The sequence below is a fragment of the Octopus sinensis genome, linkage group LG6, assembly GCF_006345805.1.
Source record: "Octopus sinensis linkage group LG6, ASM634580v1, whole genome shotgun sequence".
Classification (NCBI taxonomy): domain Eukaryota; kingdom Metazoa; phylum Mollusca; class Cephalopoda; order Octopoda; family Octopodidae; genus Octopus; species Octopus sinensis.
In genome coordinates, this window is record NC_043002.1 from 26,091,753 (window position 1) to 26,101,863 (window position 10,111).

General features: G+C 33.1%; 1 protein-coding gene across 1 annotated transcript in view; it reads right to left on the reverse strand.

The window, feature by feature from the left end:
* Positions 1-4,078, reverse strand: part of LOC115213477 (sex peptide receptor-like) — a 108,583-nt gene extending 104,505 nt beyond the window's left edge. The window contains 1 exon segment of the mRNA XM_036503799.1: positions 4,060-4,078. The gene's annotated coding sequence lies outside the window, so the exon portion shown is untranslated.
* Between the last annotated feature and the right edge of the window lie 6,033 nt (positions 4,079-10,111).

The following is a 10,111-nucleotide window of genomic DNA, read 5'->3' on the forward strand; positions in this document are numbered from 1 at the left end:
TATTTCTTTTATAAATACACTTCTGAGACGTGAGCTACATATCGGCATCACGCGAAAGATTCAATGAAGCTTGTTTTAAGTGGATCTTAAACATTAAATGGCAATCTCTAACATCATTGTTTTTAACGAGCCAACACATCTAGTAATGAGATGCACCTTATACACAATCAGATGCGGTGGGTTGAGGAAGTTTTTTTTACGGGGGGTTGCAACGTGCACACGTCCATGACATAAATCTAATAAATGTTTTAGGAATTTCGTCAAAAGTAACTTAAAGGTTCTTACTGTGGATTTTAAAGCCTAGGAACCGATGATGGAAAATTGGTCGGTTACGAAAGAAGTGATCTGCGATGGTTGTAAAGCATTTAAAATACGGAGAATCGAAAACATTATCTTGAAAGGAGCACTTGGTAAACATGGCTTGGCCTCAATTCAATGTATGTTTTCGGCTTGAACATATTTATAACATCTGAAATAGAGTCTGTTTTTCCAAATCCGGACTCGCTAGTCATATGAAATCAGATGACGAGATTTTCTAATTGAAGAGGTGGCCTTCATCTGTAAAGAACTGGCAGTCACCATGTCTATATGTATGCAATCATGCAGAAGTTGTTTCTATATTGAGGGATATATTATGTAATACGTTCTTCTTTTTGCTAGTACTGTATGTTGTATTTCATGGCATTTTGGCTGCTATTTCTAGATGATCTCTAGCCATCTTGACTTGCTTTCATTTCATTAATTCGTGTAGCCCTTTATTTTACTGCTTTCCTTGTGCATTGAAGAAAATGCGTAAACTGTTAAACTAAATAAAAGCTTTATTATACTGAGGTTATCTGCGTCAAAATCAAATTGATAAATATCGTATATTCTATCGCAATGTGTTAAGTTAATAAAATAGCGCAATAATAAACGAGTGGTAACATATTTGATAATATCTACATCTATTCAAATAGGAAAATGTTCCAAAAAGCAGCGAAACACAATCTTACGATAAATCTCTATTAATATTTTGAAATATAGAACTAATTTTTATTCGAACTGTGAAAAGCGATCCGACAGATTAAGATGTTTTCTATAGCGTAAAATCCAATTAACTGTTTATTTATTCGCAAATTTTTATGGCCAATAACAGAACCATAACATGATACTATCTATTCATGTATTTGTTACAATAAGTGATTTAAATTAGTAGATTGTAAATTATTTCTATGTACATTCAACAAATAGTATTTTCCCTCAATACCTATATTTTATGTACATTCTTGGAGCCATTTGATATATTTCCTTGTCTTTTCAAAGTAACTAAGTATTATATTTCAATATCTATAGATCAATATAAGAGAGTAGTTTAAAATACATTTACTCATACTAAAACACAAACACATTAATATGCCCATGTACTAAACAAACCACACTAATACATACATACATACATGCATGCATACATACATGCACGCATACACACATGCATGCATGCATACATACATACATACATACATAAGCTAAAAATGCTTGCAACATTGACTGGAACAACAGTTTCTGGACCTGTGAAAAGTACACGACATCTCACCTTGAAGTCTTCCTTTATTATATAAGAAAAATAGATAGAACAGGAGATAGCTACTAAACACCTGAGAAGCAAAAGAGATAAAAATACCTCTAAAGGTTCGCTTTGAGATAGAAATGTCGATTGTGCTAGCGTTCAAAATCGCTGAAACACGCTACTTTTCCATGAAACATAATATTATTGCATTGAGGGCCTACAACACTATACACAAGAAGTATTGAACTGATGAGCTTATCAAAGTCACCCCAAAACAAGAAGTATCCACAACTTTAAAAATAAAGAAAGATGGTGGAGCATTAAAAAACCCCAGAAATCTGATGTAAACACAAGTCGCATGGGAGAAGGAGAAAAAAGCTATGCACTTTTATACACATCACATCTGCCTGGCAGATGTGATGTGTATTCAAACAGGGGAAAAGAAAATTGATAAAAAACCGACAACCCTTATATCCATTTTCATTTGCTTCTATCATCACGTATTTTTCTGTCAACTATTTTTTGTCAACAATCTCTCTATCTTTTCTCTATTTGCGTATCTTCCCATCTCAAAGATTTCATATCTTTCCTCTCTATCTATCAGTATAACTCTATCATTCTACGGCTTTCTATATTTCTATCTAGCTATCTACCCTTTCTCATTTCTTTTTGCTTAACTTTCTGCCGCTTTCCCTATCTATCGTTGCCACTTCATAATTTATATCATTTCCCCTATTCAGGTACATTCCTTTCACTCCTTTTATTTTTGTATCGCTGTTTCTTTCTACACTCCGTTCTTCATATCAATTTGTCTTTAATGTTCTTTCCATTTCACTTTTTTCAATTCTTCCATTCCTACTCTCTTTTATCGGTTTTATCTCTTACGATCCCCATCTCTATCTCACTATCTGTGTTTCTCCCAATCCAGTAGTATCCTTTTCCTTCTCTTCTTTCCCCAAATTACACTAAGTAACCTTTCTGTATTTTAAGCTACAAACCCTTTCTGCATTAACCGTTCTCATAGGCAGTTACTTGTTTCCAGCCTTCGATTTGTATAAGATTTTAAATTTAGTTCTAGTTTTTTTCCATCATCTTTCCTATTAGCGTTACATTGCACAACACGTCTTGCCTTACTTTCAGCCATTGTTGAAAGTCATTCTATGTTTACGAATATCTCTCTGTGTCGTAATTACATATTTTCCTTACTGTACTTGCTCACTTGTTTTCTTTTTCCACTTATATACATTTTCCCGTTCTCCTCAGAACACGAACATTTACCGTACCGTTTAGATACCTCATCTTTTCTCGCTTTTCTGTTCGTATTCGTCTATCACGTTCGCTCATTTATACCCCAGCAGATACAGCTGAATTGAGCAATATTATCGGAAGGCATCGAAGTTGTGGTAATATTCAGTCGATAACTGATGAGGGCTGAACATGTGAGCGTCTATTGTGCATAAGTTTTCTTGTTTTTCAGTATGCTCCTCTGTCGTCACCCCGTGCCGCATTTTTTATTATTCTCTCCCCCCCTCTCTCTCTCTACACACACCATATCTTATATGGTATATAAGGCACAATTTTTTGTTACTAAAAGTTGATCTTATAACCAGTCTTAAGCATTATATTGATAGGGATTTGCAATAAATTTTCCCTTCAAATTACGAGTACAAGTTTTGCTTACAAGCGCATTATACACATAAAATACATTATATTTTATATTGATTGTGACTGCCACATCTTTTCAGATGATAGCCGTCTCACAGTAGTGAAATAGTTGTACGTCATTGGATTTAAGTGATAAAAACTTGTGGCACTTTTGTCACTCTATCGGTCATCATGGTATAAGCTCCAGTGACAAGCATTGCAAGATGACAGGTACAGTTTTGACTGCAACTTTTATGTCAGCGTGCATTTTTCCTAGAAGAGTTGCCTTTCCATGGTTTTGTGAAAACTAACACGAGTCTCGTCTACTTCTGGAAATACTATTTAACTCTTAGATCGACCCCTGACAAAATGGATCTGAGTATAATGGTAATTAAGGGGTGACTCCACGTTCCCAACAACTCTAGGTCTCCCAAACTGGAGCCTCAACACTTGCTGCAGTTTAATGTCGTCATGTCATCATATGTGTGGCTCTTTTGCTATTGACTATCAGAATGTCGAATACCCTTTCCCCATCAACTCTCCCAAAGTGTCTAAATTTACAAAGCTGTTCAATGGATTATTCTCGGCAATGCATTAATCTAGAAATTGACCGGTTGGAACTAGTTAGCCAAAAGTCTTTTTCGTAACACATTATATAAATAAAGTAATGTAAACAGTTTAAAGTAATAACTATTAGATTCCTTCTATTTCTACTTTCATTTATGATGTATAGAAATCAATAATTACCCATTTAAATTTTAAATTCAGAATAAATAAGTTTTGTGGATGTTAAATAAAATATTTAAATTTACATGAAAATTAATCGTTGCTGCGTGCAATATTATATATTTAATTCTAGCTTGGCTCACCTTTACGAATCCCAGTTGATATTCCGTATACTGTTTCAATGAGACTAATTTAATTTTTATCAGATTGTGAATGATCCTATGTTCCCATGTTCTACAAATTAAACTTTAAATTCAGAATAAATAAGTTTTCAGAATAAAATTCACAATAAATAAGTTATACGGATGTTAAATAAAATATTTAAATTTACATGAAAATTAATTCCAAACCTTCTTTTAGTTTCAAGTCTTGTTTTAGTAATTTTAGTGAATTCTGCAGCACTTAATGAGACACTAATTTCACGAAATCTTATTGTATCTGCAATACAGAAACGAATAGAAATAAATGTTAAAAACTAAAAGAAAAATGATTGCTAACATATGGTTAGCTAATACAATAGAAAATACATTTTATAAAATCGAAATTTATCAAAAATATTTGTAACAATAATCATATAGATCGTATAACATATAATTGATGCTGCAGGCATGGCTCTATAGCTAAGCATTTCATAAGCACATTGTTCTTTGTTAGGGTCATACGCGCATCATTATGAGCATGTTTCTTCTACCACAGCTTCTACCGAAGTAGATTACAAATGATACTCTTATCAAGAAAAACACCATTGCACCCTTCCTGAACATGACCAGTCTTCAACTAAATCGCTCTAACAATCACTCCAAATTTTGAACCTCGCTATTTTCTCCTGGTTAAAACGTATCCATAACGTAACTGGGACCGCATCTTAAAGAGTGTTCATTCTCTTTAGGCCTAAAATTTAGTTCAGTCGCCTGTAGTTTTTGATACCCTACAAAGCTTAGCTGTAGGCTACAATATTTGGGATAGCGCGGCTGCTGGATGTCCTACAGACATCAAGAAAATATACACCTAGCTGATTTGCATAAATCGCAGCCCTGCAGTTTGCTGTATCTTTTATTCGATTTTTCCGCTGTTACTATAACGTCTACGGCCGTAGTGTGAAAGAAATCATAAGAGAGAAACAACTACACTAAGAACGCAGTTGATCTAAACATTGGATGGATCTTCAGTTGAAATATCAGCAGTTCATATCCTATCTTCTGTAATGTGTTGTATCTGAGCCTTGACATTTGACCATTGAAATAACCTAATCGTTTTAGTTGTAAATAGGTGGCAATTGAGACAATCTTTGAAGAAGATAACACTTGAAATTGTGAAATGAGCCTTAGGTTTTGTGAGCGTCGATGCTCCACAAGAGCTACCAGAATTAGTCTTTCTTTGTCTGTGCAATCTTAATACTATATATAAATTGCTTTCACGTTTTATACTGAAGTAAATTAGGAGTTTGTATGATATAAAATTTTTAACTACGTAGGAGTGAGAATACCTGCCTTCTCTTGTAGTTAAACATGTGCAAATAGGTAAGCCATATTAGGTTATTTATTTAAAAGCATACGGAGTAATTTTCTTTGGAATCAGTATAATACATTACATAAAACAACAACAAACAGGTGATAAAATTAAAATGGAGATAAAGACATGAGGGTGCTATGTAAAAATGGGGGTTGATATAAAAAGAATGTCTTTAGTTACTAGTGTATTCTCCCAGGTTTCTCTTGGGTTATAAACAAAATTTATAACCTCTAATACAAACACTAAAAAACAAATTTGTGGTATTGAGCAGATTATTTGTTATAACGATATTTCTGCTTCAGCAACTCAGCACTGAATTTGTCTAAACTCTAATGGAAATTAGGTCGGTTTCAAAAGATTTATATCCAAATCATAAAAGCAAAGTTTAAAGCGAATATATATATATATATATATATATATATAATATATATATATATATATATATATAATATATATATATATATAAAATTTTGCACACGGTGTAATTATATAGAGAACGTAAAAGGTCTATAGTTACAAATTTGTAAGATTGTCTCAAAGGAGTTTAAGTTGTAGGGTTTATATTAAACTCTAACAAATGTATATTTAATACAATAGAGTCCTCATTCCTCGGTCACATGTTTAGAGAATGCACGCAAGACCTAAGAAAACTATGGTCTGCACCTGAATTTCATAGTCATGGAAATTACAAAGGAATATGATTTCATTGAGATAATTGTCTACTTTTGAAAACTGAATAAAAGTTTGGAGGAAAGTTAAGTACTTCTGTTTGAAGCAAAACAATATGTATTTTCCATTGTTAGTTGAATGTCTTGAAACTGTTAAGAAAATGAAAAATACTGTTGAAGCAACTTCGTTATCTGTTCCAACACCTGGTTTACATTTCAATGCGTTAATTGTGTAATGGAAAAAAGTTTTTGCTGAAATTGTGGCACCTCACTCAAGTAAAAAAATATCGATTTTTGAATTCCCAGCTGAATGCCTTGAAGCAAAAAACTAAAATCCCGCTTGGCAGCGGTTTCGTTATTGGTTCCAACACCTGGTTCTCTACTTACTTTTGAAACAGACGCCTCTATATACTCAATAGGTTCCGCTTCTATAAAAAATGAATAGCAATTCACACACACGTTGAATAATACTGAAAGAAAATAAGCAAGTTGTAAAGTCGGAAGTGCTTGCAGTAGTCAAATATGTTAATATGCTGCGTTCTAGCATAAACTGTGTCGGAGAGGCTTTCAGACATCTCGTATGAAATACACTATCGCTACGAAAGAGATATGAGTATATACATATAACTTAAATAGAATTCCAGTAATGCTAATTATACTGAATTGATGTCAAATGATAGATATAAGGAAGAAAAATTCATAATGACTTGAGTCAGCAGCTTAACATAGAAACTGCTTATATGAAAGACTTATTTGTAATAACCAAATATGAAAACACATTACAGATAAAATAAGATTGTATGGAACTTCTCTTTATCAAAATTGCAAGCAATCAACGCGTACAATTAACAAAACTTTAGCAGCGACTTTCAGTTGATATTGTTCGACTAAAACCAATGATTAAAATAGGTAACCCTTGCATACTGACAAAACGTGGTACCTTTCTGCATTTACCTTCAGAAAATCAAGAATTTTAGGTATTATTCAGTGTTTCTCTTCATTATTAGATTTCTTAAGTACTCCAAGCTTTCTAAATATTTATCGCAGTACTCAATTTGAAAGCACAGAAATTTTGGAATTCTTTTGATAGAATATCCTTAAATGTATATAGAATCCTTACTACCTCTCAACAAACACACAGAATGAACATTTCAATTGAGTAATATTGAAAACTATTCCCTTACATTTAAAACAAGCAAAAAAGTATAATAATATAACAGTGGGATGAAGACCTCCGTCGTGATTTATAGAGCGTTACATCATTACTTTGTAGGAGGTCTAGGAGGCTTTAACATGCAACCACCCCTTAGCATATTGTTTGGAGCTACACGTTGTTCAACGCTGGAAAGGCAAATTGATTTTTCACTGAGTCCATCGACATCAACAACACTATTTCTTGATTAAGTTTATTCCTGGAAAATTAGCATACATAAAAACACATAATCAAATCTCAAGAAAACGTTGCTCAAGAAAATGATTGAAGTAATATGTTCCCACTACATCTTAATTCAATGTTCAACCGGTAGGCTTGACATTCTCATTAAGCTATTCATTTCTAATTCCTGAGTTCAGGTCACAAGATAACTCTGATGGAAACTGATAAACTTTGGTCATGCCGTCGTTCTTTTCGCGCAAATGCAATTACGTTATCATCCTTGCTCTATGATGCAAATGCATATGAAAACAATGATGATAACTTAATTTTCCAAACAGTAAACGATGAGGACATATCAAGTCCTCATTCTAAATTACGTAAAGCAATTAAAACAGTCCAAAAAGTTCAAGAAAAATACGCGCCTATTTTGTTATATCTCAATGTTATGCAATTAATTCTTCTTGTTATATTTTGTGGGGGTTAATAATTAGGTTTAAGTTTTATTTACGAATTATGACTTTTTGACATTACAAATATTTTTCATCTGTCGGACAGGGAATATAGCATCAAATATTTAATATAACTATTATATGTTGCTACGTACTAACATTGCAATAACTTGAAATCACACGAAGTTTTGTGTGAGTTTCATGGACGTGTGCGCTAAACTGAAGAGAACAATATAGTGGGCACGAATTTCCTTCAGTCGCTAGAGATTCAGTTGTTCGTTTACCTGTCCTTGAATTAACGTGAGAATAGCTGAGTATAATAGACACAGGTACTTTCAACGCGCAGTTCACACAGAATCAGTACCATTCACCGCATGACAAGGCTCTATCTTTTAATTTACTTGTAAAGTCCAGCTGATGATCTTCTATACAATCACAAAATGTGGATTGATATGGGGCTATAGAAAATATTCGTCCAAGATACCATGCAGTGGGATCGAACTCAGAAACATATACTTTCAAAACGTATCTTGTAACCATTTGGCCAGGCTGTGCCTGCTCCATTTATTATAAAACTTTGTTAAAATTTACTTTGTCGGCAATTTCTGGAATGGGAAAAGACATTTGAGTATGGGATATTTGAAATAACGAATCACAACATTTTAGATCAAAACATTAATTCAATAGAATATTCTCTGCTTCCATTCAGGTCTTTTCACTTTCAAGAAAGCCTGACAATGCCGTTAGCGGTTTATCATATTGAGTGTGAGCTTACCTCTCCAGGCTGGTCAACTGTAGGTTGAATGGAGAACACAAAGAACTGGGACAGTTACCGTTCATTTCTCTAATTGCCCTGGATGGAAATTTATTGGCTGCGAGTGGATGGAAGACAACGTAATCTCCGCAGCATTTGAATTCGCGTAACCCAAACGAATACTGCAATAGCATTTTATTCGACGCTGTTAACTTGCTGTCTTATGTAAAGTTACAAGGAATTTGTAAAAATTAAAGATTCACTACTTTTCGTAGCACATGTGCACCGTTGCACATATTATTTATACCTGGTACTCAAAGGTTGCCTGATTCGTGTTTTATGTAGATATTCGACCTGCTCAAAATGAGTTGCAGTGCCCTCAATCTATATTATCGTCATAAGCAGAACATTTTAAATATTTTAGTCAGGGTATTCACGGTTTTGAGGCATTTCATTATAAGTTTGTGTAATCAGGTCTAACCTGGAACTATTAGACATTAAAGAAAACAATTGTTTCGAGCTGACAATCTCATGGTATATCAAACATGCGAAATAACAGCCAAATTGTTTCTTCAAACATATCTGTTGGCATAAAAGTAAGCAAGGACACGTCTGATTATAATACGAAGCACACTGTATTTAGAAATATAAAGACACTTTGACTAAGTGGAACGTCTGATTGTAGGTCTGTCGAGCCAGAACTCAGTCGTGGTTTTTAAGCATTAACAGCAAACAACATTGGATATTACCAATGAAGGAACCTCTATATAGTGAAATGAATTGCTAGAAATAGCAGTCAAATTTCTTTAAATCAAGCGTCATGAAAAGGACACATTAATAATGTATTCCTGTTACAGTATACATCGAAGAAGAAAAGTAAACAAAACGCTGGAACCTCGCATCTGGAAGGATTTCATCATAGGTCTACTCAATGAAGGCCAGCTTTCGGCTAAACAACAACAGTACTCCCGGCTGCAGTATCATTTAATGTATCCTTATAACTTTAGAACACATTTCTGAAGTTTTATATATATATATATATATATATATATATATATATATATATATATATATATATATATATATAAACACACACACATGTATATATCCATGGCATCTCTATATGCATTTTATATACCTACATATTTTTATTTCTCGATTTATATACTTTTCTTTACATGAACTATTTTCTGCTTCTATAATTTTTTAGCTGTTTTAAGTTTTTCATTTTATGCTTTATGTAGTTACAGCATGTTTCTATAATTTTATATAATCCCATATATTCACTTTTGCTCTCTTTCCGCATTTTATGCACACATAAAACACAAAAATACGCGTGCGTGTTACCCGATTTCTCTCTCTCTGTCTTTCTCTCTGTATATGTGTATATATATAATTTCTATAATTTTCTATAATTTTTTCTATATTTCTTTTTTT